Raw genomic sequence first — 11,721 nt, forward strand, 5'->3', positions numbered from 1 at the left:
ATTTTTATCAGCAATAGATATTGTTTTGGAATGGTACATGATTTGGCCATGTTATAGAAACTCAGAGGATTTATAACCTCTTCTGGAAATGCCATAAAAAATTGGAGCTTTAGTAGTGAACTTTCTAGATGCTTTATTACTCCCCTCTGAAATTGCACTGATAAAAATACAAGCTCACTAACCAAAAGGAGTACACAGAAAGGAAGAAATTAGAGGACATACTCTTGCTGACACTGCAGTCAAACAAGCTGCCTCTCAAATTATTTCTGTACTTAGGATAAATAAAGGGATTTTCCAAATTTTTTTATTGATGACTCTAGCCTTCATGAATTAACTTTAGAAAAACTTTTAAAACACTGGCGTTAGCCCAAACAGATGAAATTAAGGCATGGAAAAAGGCAGGCTCTTACCAAGATCCTGCCACTAAGTTGTGGACCAGGTCTAAAAAGAAAACTCTCTTACCCATTTTCCTGCATGTTCCTGTGATGTGAGCCTTATATGAAGGTTCCCACATAGAATGAGATAAAATGTACCCGTATTAAAAGCTCAGTGGTCTGAATCAATGTTTCATTGGATTGATCATGTAGCAGCAGTATTCTTACCTCAGATAGGAACTTGAAGATGTTATGATGGCACATGCAGAAATATTAAACAAATATATATCAAAACCAAACCTGTTGTCATTGAGTTGATTCTGACTCATAGCAACCCTATTGGACAGAGTAGAAAACTGCTCTAAATGACAGTGCCCATGGGCTTCAAGAAGTCAATACTGAAATAGCAATGATGACGAAAAGTAGTACCCCAAAATAGAATGGCCCTTGACATTCTTACTGCAGTCCAAGGAGGTAACTGTGCCATAATAAGATCTGATTGTTGTGTCTATATTCCTGACAATAGTGCTAATATTACACTCTATGTTAATCATGCAATGTATAGTATGTCCCTTTAATGATCCTTTTCTTTTCTTAATAGATATTATAAGTAATTGGTTTTCCTCTAGGGGTGAATGGTGGAAAAAATTTCTACTTTATTTTGGAATCTTTATATTCCTCATCATATTATGTAATTATAAAATGCTGTTTTGCTTTGGTTCAACACATTTTTTCCATGAAATGCTGTACTTCAAAACCATTTGATCGTTCATATAAAATCATGCTGTTTTCACAGACTCACCAATGATCATGTTGTTTAATCACCTCACTTTGTCTCACTAGGCATGTTTCATCCTGATCTTTATCCTTCTGTCCAGACTGAGAAATGTTCCTCAAATGTGGCCTTGTCCATCAAGATGTTTTCCATAAAACCTACTGACCCTGAAGCAGCCTATTAGCTCAGCAAAGTAAATAAAATCATTTTCATTAACTAAAGCTCCGCAAGAAAACAAACCAAGTCCTTGCAGAAGAAAGGCTCTCCCATTGTGGGTGGTCAGAGCCCTCTAGCTAAGGCTTGGTCAAAAGGAGGAAATATACAGAGGAAATTTTCAAACACGAAGGCACTTATTTCAGAACAGGAATGGCAGAATCAACATGCATTCCCAGGAAACAAAACTTCAGGATGTAAACAGTTTGTTCCTAGGAAGAATGCGTATAACAACCAGTTGGTGCCACTCACCTAGGGGCTAAAACTCACTCCCTGCTAGCCAAACGACTGACCTTTACATTTCAAAGGACTCCAAAGCTGAAGCTGTATCATTAACCCCCGACCTTTCCTTTGTTCATTATTCATAAAAACCCCTAACTCAGTAGAGACAACAGAGTGCTTTGTATTTTTACTTAGTGTTGCCTGGTTTGAGCTGTATTATTCCTAAATAAAACTCCTTTTCCTTCACTCCTAACAGATTATGAGATTTTCTTCTCTAACACTTACAAAACAAGTAAACTTTTTTCCATAAACATCGGAAAATACATTTAAAATTTTAATAAACCCGATTTTCTTAAATGCTTGATAGGGCAGCCACAGAGATAACAAGCAAAATCTTTCTATGCATTTAAGCAGTTCTTGCAAATCTAATCAATCAAACTTATAAATGAAATAAATCAACTTCTCTTAAGCACTCAACTACTGCATTAAAAAAAAAAAGCCAGTGCCATCAAGTCGATCCTGATGATCAAATTATCTCACGCTGTATAAATTAAAATAACATGTCTTGCATCAATTACATATTTCGAATTGAAATCATAGTCTTATAGGAAAAAATTATACTCCAATTCTATACTTCTAGAGGGCACCCCTCCAGGTTTTCTGAGTCTAGACTTTCATTGTCTTTGAACTATTTTTCAAGTCTGTACATTAAGGTAACTCACAGCAGTGTCAGATAATTCTTGTCTATGGATATGCAGATTCTGTTCTGTCCTGTAGAGATTCAGGTGACTTCCCTCTCACCTTGGGAAACCAGTTTTTAAATATTCCTGACCTAAATATGTCTGTTCTTTGGGTTCACTTTTGAACTGATATCATCTGCTTCATTCCCTTGATGATTAATGAGTAGAATAATATCTTTCAACATTTGTGCATTTTTATATCTTTATGATAGTCATGATTTTACCCCTTAAAATTATCTGTTAAAAGGCTATTGTCTAATTGTTTCAAACAACTTAAATATCAAAGTCATGGAGATTATCTCCATAAACACAAAATTTATTCTTAGAAATGAAACAAAAAGTACAGTGAAACCTGTAACACCGAAACTTGATGAGACTGCCTTGTTTTTCTAGGTCTCAAAAGTTTTTCATCTTAGCACTTTCAGATTGCTCTTTATTGGTGGAAAATGTTTAAGTTTTCCTTCTCTGACAGGTTTCCGCCTTACACAGGCTCTGGCTTTTGCAGGTTTTACTATATTAAAACAATGGGTTAGATAAGTAGTTCTCAAATTTTAGTGCTCATGATATTTATCTGGAAGTCCTTACCCCAGTTTCTGATTCAATATGTCTAGGTAAAACTAAAATTCTGCATTTCCAAAAGGCCATACTCTGCATCTCTAAGGGAACACATTTTGAAAGATTGGGGATAGATTTATTTTATTATCTCCATACTTTTTAATATAAATTTCTGGGGTGATAAGGTCACTTATCCAAAAGAAAAAAAATTAGCACATTTAACCAACTTCAGTGGACTAAACTTTCTGTGTTAATGATTTGGGACTTTGTTCCTGTTAACCCGACTATACTAGGCCTAAGATGGAGTCACTTAGACTAAGCTCCATGTCAGCAAACCAAAACCTAACTAAGTTTCTTTTTCATTGTAAATGCCTGACCTTCCCACAAGCTGAAACCTAAGTCGTCCAATCTGAGCTTGCCACCTCAGCTATAGTATGACATAGCTACAAAATTACCAATATGCCATATAAGGAAAGTAACTTAGAACTAACTAATCACTTTGCTCAGTGTTTCTTCCTTATTCTTACACAACATTGCTGATGTAAGTTTTGTTTCTTCTACTTGTCCTTACAGAACTCTAGTCTGACTTTAAAACTGCCCAATTCAGGAATTGCCTAATAAAGCCAATGAGTTCAAACAAAACTTAATGTTTTGTTGAAAATTTCTTTTAACATTCCATTTACTTATTAACAGTCAAGGATTCAAGATTTGGATACAGGACCAAGGTATTAATACATTTTTTTTTTTTTAGTACTTACTGACCCCTTTGTCAGTGTTGAACATTCTGCCATGTCCCCTGGGACCCAAGTTCATGCCTGTTGTGCCCTTAATTTTGCCAGTCAGTTTTTGTTTTAGGCAATGCTCAGCTATCAAGATCTTCTTTTTCTCCCTTTCCCCCTTTCCATCCCTGCTTCTTTTTTTTATTCTTTTTTCCTCATACTCTCACTATCAACTTCTAAAGAAAGCAGGTCTCAGAAAAAGGTCTGACCCCCAAACTCTGGGATTTGTTAGCAAAAAAACAACATGAAATCTGTCTTGCAAAAAACAATGAGGTCCAAGTTCTCCATAATTTTTGGATACTTTGAAAGCCTTGCACAAAAGGTTCCTCTGAGGCAAATGGGACAAGGAAGTGGCGGCGAGATTATGCTAATCATTTACTGGAGCCAGGTTTTCCCAATCAGCAGTGGGTACACACATTTATTTGAGTAAAAGTACCAGGTACTATCCCTAATATCTGGAATATTGGGGTTTCTGGATCCTGTTTATGGTAAGGCAAGGGAGTATCTCTGAATCATCAATTTTGCCAGTGGAAGTTCCTTTCTTAAGTCTTTTATAGTAGTTAACAAGCCACTAATTTTACCTATGAATAAGTATTCTAACATTGACTATGGTAATTATGAAGTCTCAGGTGTTGATGGAAAATAAAGATAGCTGGAGCACTTGTGGAAGCTGGCAGACCACCCCAGGAGTGTGAATTCTTGATTAGGACAATTGCTGCCCCTAGGGTGCAAATTGAAACTAACTCACATTTTAATCACAGTCTCTGTGCTGAAGTATTTGAAAGTAAATTTCTTACATCATAACACCAGTTCATCATGCTTCCCCTAGGCATTTTTTAAGTTTCACCATTAACCAATTTTTATGCTTCTTCCAGCTTCTTATTTCTTGATTTTGATGGAAGTGATTAGAAATTATTCATAATTCTGTTGTCATGGAGTCCCTCAGTGGTGCAAATGGTTGCCAGCTTCAGGTTGGGTTGCTCAACAAAAGGTTGGAGGTTTGAGTCCATCCACAGGCTCCGTGGAAGAAAGTCTTGGCCATCTACTTCCAAAAAATCAGCCATTGAACACTCTATGGATCATAGTTCTTCTGGCACACATGGGGTTGTCATGAGTCAAAATCAACTCAAAGGCAATTGGTTAATTGGTCTGTGTCAATGTATTGATACCACTAAGTCACTTCACTCATTTAAAAACATCTCCTTGGCCTCTATAAGCATTTGACTTTATAGTTCAAGTAATTCTTATCACTGCCTGCAGTTAGAAATTAGAGATTTCCATTTTAATGATTTAAGAGTAGATTTTGCAAAGGAAAAGTGAGATGACTTGGAAATTTATTCTGAAGGCAAATTGTACTCACAGAAAGTGAGAGTCAGAAATAGGGATGAAGTCGAGCTGAAGAAGGTTGTCTGGTATAGCCAAAAATTCAGGGATCTGGTGTCAAAATTATTTTATCTGTTAAAGAAATTGCTGAAGGCTGCTTCTAGGCACATATTTCAGTTAGGGCCATAGTAAAAAAAAAGAAAAAACAAAGTGTAAATTAGATAAGCAATGATGCTTCTAGAAAAGTATTACCCTAATAGTTTTATATCATGAAATTATGTAAGATTATATGTTATTAGTCTCAAATTGAATTTGATACTGGATAAAATAGAATTATTTTGTAGATTTATGGCCATCTTCAGTAATACAAAGGGACAAATACTCCTCTTTATTGCGTGCACACTAAAAAATATTATTTGCTGTAACATATTTTTTAAAGAAGCCAGAATGGCAAAAAGCCTACCCTTTGCTCAGTTAATGTGAATAATTGCAACTGATTTAAGGTTCTTTGTATGAAATATGACACATTATACAGAGAGCAATTCTAATTGAAATTAATGTAATTTTAATAATTTATAAATTATGTAACATTCTTATGAAAAATATATATGGCAATTTCAGCTCTTACAGGCCTAAATGAATAGGATTATTTATTAACAAGAAAATAATGTCCTTTTAGTACCTAACACATATAATAGAAATTGAGAGGACTGCATGCTGATTTTTTTTTCTCTTTTGTTTTGCCACTGCTTAAAAGAGGAAAACCAGTTTTTCCCCTAGTTAGATAAGAGCAACTTTAAGTACAAAGTGCTTAATACCTGACAAAATAAAAGGAGTATGAATAATCAGTTCTATTAAGGTATCATTTTTGCTAGAAAGAAAAAAAAGGGAAGCATTAAAGTGGAAAAAAAGCTTCAGATGGACCAAAACTAAAGTGCTCAAAATTCCCTTGAGAGAAAAGACTCTCAAGTCAAGTTGTCCCACCTGCCCAGCTCTGTTTCAGCATGTCTGTGTCTATGTGTCTCCCATCTTTCTTTTTCCAGATACAAGTGGTAGTTGCACTTATCTCGTCCTTGTTCTACAGATGAGTATAGATTTGGAGGCACAAATAACTTGCCCTTGCAATTCATAAGTCTCCGGAACAATAGGAGGAACAGCTGGACCTGATGTAGAGACTACCACTCATCCATTATCTACAGATCCTGAACTTTGAGCTTGATGCTGTGTCTGAATGAGATTCTGGTTTTCTGTCTTGGGAAGATGGTGCATGTTTTTTGCAGGCAGAAAGGAGAGCGAAAGGGCTTTTTAGTGACTTCCCGTTGAACGATAACAGCTGTTTATCAGCTTTCCTCTTTGTTTTGAATACATGACAGGATTGTACTTCTCTACCCTTTAAATGTAGGTATGCCTCCTTGATTTATTGTGGCCAAGTATGTGACTGGAAGTTACAAAAGCTTTAGTTCTAGCTTCTTTAAGAATCAGTGCATGGTTTGCCATTTTTCTTCCTAAGCAGAGATGATAGTGGAAGCATGAGTTGAGGAGGAGCCTTCATCAGCCTGAGTAATGGAAAGATTGTGATGTGCGCAGCCTCACTACTTGCATAATTTGGATAGTTACCTGATTTGGACATGTAACAGATGCAAAAAATGAACTTCTGTTGTGTTATGTGTTCGGAGATGTGGGGATTTTGTGTTAACACAGTATAACCTAGCCCATTTGAACTTATGCAAGTTTTCAGTATAAATCGTACTTCATTTCTGTTTTGGTACTTTAAGAAAATATTAAATATTTTAAATATTTGTTGTTGTTAGGTGCCATTGAGTTGCTTCTGACTCAGCAACCCTACAGGACAGAGTAGAACTGCTTCATAGGGTTTCCAAGGAGTGGCTGGTGGATTTGAACTGCCGACCTTTTGGTTAGCAGCTGAGCTCTTAACCACTACACCACCAGGGCTCCTATATCAAATACACACGTTGTTTAATATAAAGGTCATTTCATATAAAGCAACTTATCATTAGAAGTTCTTCTTTCCTGTATTTTTATTATTCTTTCCCAGATTCAGTTATGCTTATATAGTCTATCTTTTAACACTTTAATATTGTTTCTAAGTACTAAGTTAGGAAACCCCAAGGGCATTAAGGAGTTGTGGTGACACAGTGGGTGAGAGCTCAGCTGCTAACCAAAAATCAGGGAGTTCAAATCCACCAGCCACTCCTTGGAAACCCTGTGAAGCAGTTCTACTCTGTCCTATAGGAGCACTGTGAGTTGGAACCAACTCGACAGCACCTACAACAATAACAAGGGTATAAAGGCTGTATTTTACAACAAATATTACTTCAGCTATTATAGACAAGTGATCCCCAAAATTAAGAGTTACACCGTAAAAACTATTTTTGCTGTAGGCTCTTGATCCCTAATACAGTCATATCAGTTGGTTAAATAGACGTAAAAACCAGTTACTGTTGAGTCAATTCTGACTCATGGCAACCCCATGTGTGCAGAGTAGAACTGCTCAGTAGGGTTTTCATGGCTGTGACTTTTTAGAAGCAGATCACTAGGCCATTCTTCCAAGACACTTCTGGGTGACTTCAAACCACCAACCGCCCAATTAGTAGCTCAGTGCTTAGCATTTGCACCACTCAAATATTTGGGACTGTAAATAGATATAGGCATAAGACAAATTGTTATACAGTTAAATAGTTATATAAGGACATTTATTGAAGTTTAAAGCATACTTTTTCATTATATAGCCATGTTTTGTCAAGAATTATTTAGGGAAGGTAGAAACAAAATCAATAGCTTTTTCAGCATGTGTAAATCCTATTCTTCTTACTTGGTTCAATTTCCTGGTCTACTCTTTTTAATAAGGCTCCTGCTGTTTTTCCATCAGCCATTGTGGCATTTGTACATTGTTCCTTAATTACTTGCCATTTTACTTCTAGACTAGTTTTTAAGTTATTTGTGACAGAAGCTCAACAATTGATACTTACTTTAAAACTCCATATTCTTGCTATCTTATTTTATTGTGTGTGTGTGTGTGTGCATGTACTCCTGACAGTTTTGCAATCCCATCTTATGTAGTTCCTTCAAAAAATATATTTTTAGGGCCCTTTTTTTCTAATTGGATATATACATTTAAAATAATGTTAATGTTGTATGTTTCATTTTTGACAGAATGAGTTTCCAAAATTTTATTTTGCTTCAAGAATTGGATGAAGAAAATTCCCAACCATTATTAGAATTACCGTAATTGATTTACTGTTTGAAACATTTCTTGATTGATATAAAACTAGTATTTAATTAGTTGAGAAGTTCTATTACTGGAGCCAACATGTTACCCAGTATCACTTCACTTTTCATACATGTACAAGAAAGCTTGTAAAAAAAAAAAAATGGGTGAAATTGATATAGAATAGTAGGTAGACATTTTTATTTGTTTGGAACAAAATATCTTTTTTTGTAAAGTAACATGTAAACAAATCTGTTTCTCTCTCTCCCCACTGCAATAGTATCCCTCCACCTATTGCTGTTCTCCTTCCCTTCCCTCCCTTAGTTCTTCCCCTTTCCTTACAATAACCATTTTGAATAGAAGTTATCCTTGCCTGTTTTCACACTGTCCATTGCAATTTTTTCTTTGATATAAAAATCAGAGATTTCTGAGGAAAATGTAAACTTTGCTCTTAAATCAAGAAAGTTTCTATTTTGCAAATAATTAACAATGAAAGTGATATTCATCTTAACGTGATAGTAAGCTTTAGAGATTTAAAAGCTATTCTGAATATATTTGGAGCTCTAGGGCCAACTTAGGTTTTGTTTGCAGAAAAAAAAAAAAAAGGAAGTAGTAATTAATGGAATGTTCCTGCTGTCCCTCTGGGACTACAGTCTGCAAAATGTGGCATTCCAAGGAAGTTAGTTAGGTCTTTTGATAAATGATGGTGTTACCTGGTAGAAATATCTGGCTCTCTTCCTCATGACCACAGAGAAGCAAGAAGAAATCTTCTCAATTGGGCACAATTTTTCTTTCAGATGGAACCCTAGAAAATCTGAATGCATATATAACGAATTCACCAAAGAGCCATAACTACAAAAGCCACCCTAGAGTACGCACTGCAAGATTTCTTTGACTGCTTAGAGGCAAAAGGCATTTATCATAGGAAGAATTATGAACAGCAGGTGAGAGCATTTGCAAAAGACAAGGTGAAATGTGAAGAAGTGGGTGCCGAGGCCCTGAACCAAAACCAAGGGCACACAGGAAGACAATAAGAGTCTGGGAAATATCTAAGGATTTGCAAAGAGGGAACCAGGGCCTGAGAGAAACAGCAATGACTATACCAGAAGGGAACACAGGTGTCCCTCAGGCCAATTTTCTGGTCCACAAATGTATTTTGTTTCTTGCGTAGTATTTTAAAAAATATATTCACACCAATATTTTAAAACTGGTGGAGTTAATATCAAATGTTCATGTTCCCTGCAAAAAAATGGAAATCTGGCCACCATGTACCCCATTCCTTACCTGGCAGCACTCAGGTGGAGTTGAAGGCAGCTGTCTCACCTGGCTATGTTTTGTAGGCTCCAGTTATCACAGCCTGCCCCTCGCCTCCCCAGGGCTCCTCCATTGTACGTGACCTCTGGCCATGATAGGCATTTGATTTTTTTACCCCTGAATTAGACACTGATTTTCTAAAAGTGCAGAATCTCTGAGTCCTCTGAAACAAAAGAGGGTGAAAATTGAGTCTTTAAGAAGACAGAGTAGACTGAAAATGAATCAAGACAGCTGAACTGAGTAGCAGACCTTGTTTTCTTAGGTTAAACACCACTTACCATGTATGAAAATGCTCAAGTTATCAAAGCTAACCTGAAATTGGTATGTTGTGCTTTCAATTAATTATAATGTTTAACTTAACTCCAAAGAAAATTCAGTTACTAGTTTATAGAAAGTGTGTGATTAAATTGTTCCCAAGCAAGTATCTTTTTGTTATATGACTCAGTTAAGAAACAGTCTCGAGACTTCCAGATAAAAATGGCAAATTAAAGCCATTTCTACCCCTTTCCTTCTGAAACCAACTGAAAACTACAAAAGGAATGATAAACATAGACCACTCACTTTTCAATGAAGTTAGGAAACAGCTCCAACTTCAATGCTCGATCTGAGAAATAAAACTCAGACCAAATATGGAGAGGACATCAAAGTAACAGGACCCAGAAGACAATGAAATTGCATGCAGAGTTTTCACACTTGAGAAGTAAAGTGTGTGACACGTGGCCTGGGAAAAGAGCACCACAGAGTGGAGGCAGGACAGAAGAAGAAGAGACACGATTTGACATTTTTGCAGGGAGCTCTGCATTAACTGATCTCAGTAAATGAGGATTAGTAAGTGCTAGATCACCTCACTGAAGACAGTGAAATACAGAGATAGTTCTTGCAACCCAGTAGCCTCCTTGTCATTGTCAGTGAAGACACAGAGTTAAGGCAATATATGCAGCACAATGTTTGAGAAGAGGTTTGTGCAGCCTGAATCCAATGGGCTGACTGTCAGGGCCCATTTCCCTAGTCTTTACCACACGCATTGCTCTGCGAAGACATGGTTCAAAAGGTGACAATGCACAGATATTCTCAAACAGGAAAAAAGTAAGAACTATGATATCCATAGATGCTTCTTGAAAAACCACTTAAGGATGAAATTATACTGACAGGTGAATGGGAGATGTCATTATAAAGAATTAGTGGCAAGTATTGTGTCCATTGAAATATAAACCTAAGGAAAAATAACCGGGTAAAATATAATAATTAAGCAGAATATAGATCTTGGTATTACAGAAATTACAATATAAGTAACAAAAACTGGGAAGTAGATGATGGGTAAAAGAGATTGTAGAAAGTTCAGGAACGCTGTTTTTCTCATCGTTTAGAGTAGGGTATAGGAGAATACTAATCTTGTTTAAATCTAATAAATCAACTTTTAAACTAATTAAATGATGTTACGATGGAAGAAACCATAAGAATTAAGAACAGATTATGAAAACAACTATTTCTGAAAGGAAGCACAGGCTCAGAAAACAACTCAAAGATACCATAGACCATGAAAGAAGCATTAAAATGAAAAGAATATTATGAATAATCATAACATGAAGGCATAACATTAAAAAAGATTGCAAAGACAAAATTAAATATAACTGTCATTTCAATGAATGTAAATACAGTAAATGTACCTTCTTAAAGCAGATCTGATTGAATTTAAACAAAGCAAAGCAAAATGAAACAACTATTTACAAAATCAAGAGGTGTGTGTAAAGCAAATGACTCAGGGTAAGACTAAATTCACGGACAAAGAAAGGCCAGGTAAAAATAAAAACTTAATTTTTATGAGTCACAATATTAGACAGATTTTAACTCAAGCCTTAAAGCATTCAAGGTTATAAAGAAGAACACTTTCCAATGGAAAGGAAACATTAAAAAAACAATAAAAATTTATTAATTATATCTTTTTCAAAAAAACTACCATATCATAAATATTTCCATGGAAAAATACAAGTAAATGATAGAATAATAATTGAAACATGTCTTTGGGCAAAGTTAGATATTATTGGGAAAAAAGTAAATAAATGATATATATTTTATAGTAATGTATTAAGTGATAAAATATTATTATTGAGAATACAATAGATACATATAAAAACGTTTCTTGAAAATAAAGAATGTCTACTTTTATGTGCTCATAAAATTTTTGCAAAAATTTAGC

Source organism: Elephas maximus, chromosome 4, assembly GCF_024166365.1.
Source record: "Elephas maximus indicus isolate mEleMax1 chromosome 4, mEleMax1 primary haplotype, whole genome shotgun sequence".
Lineage (NCBI taxonomy): Eukaryota > Metazoa > Chordata > Mammalia > Proboscidea > Elephantidae > Elephas > Elephas maximus.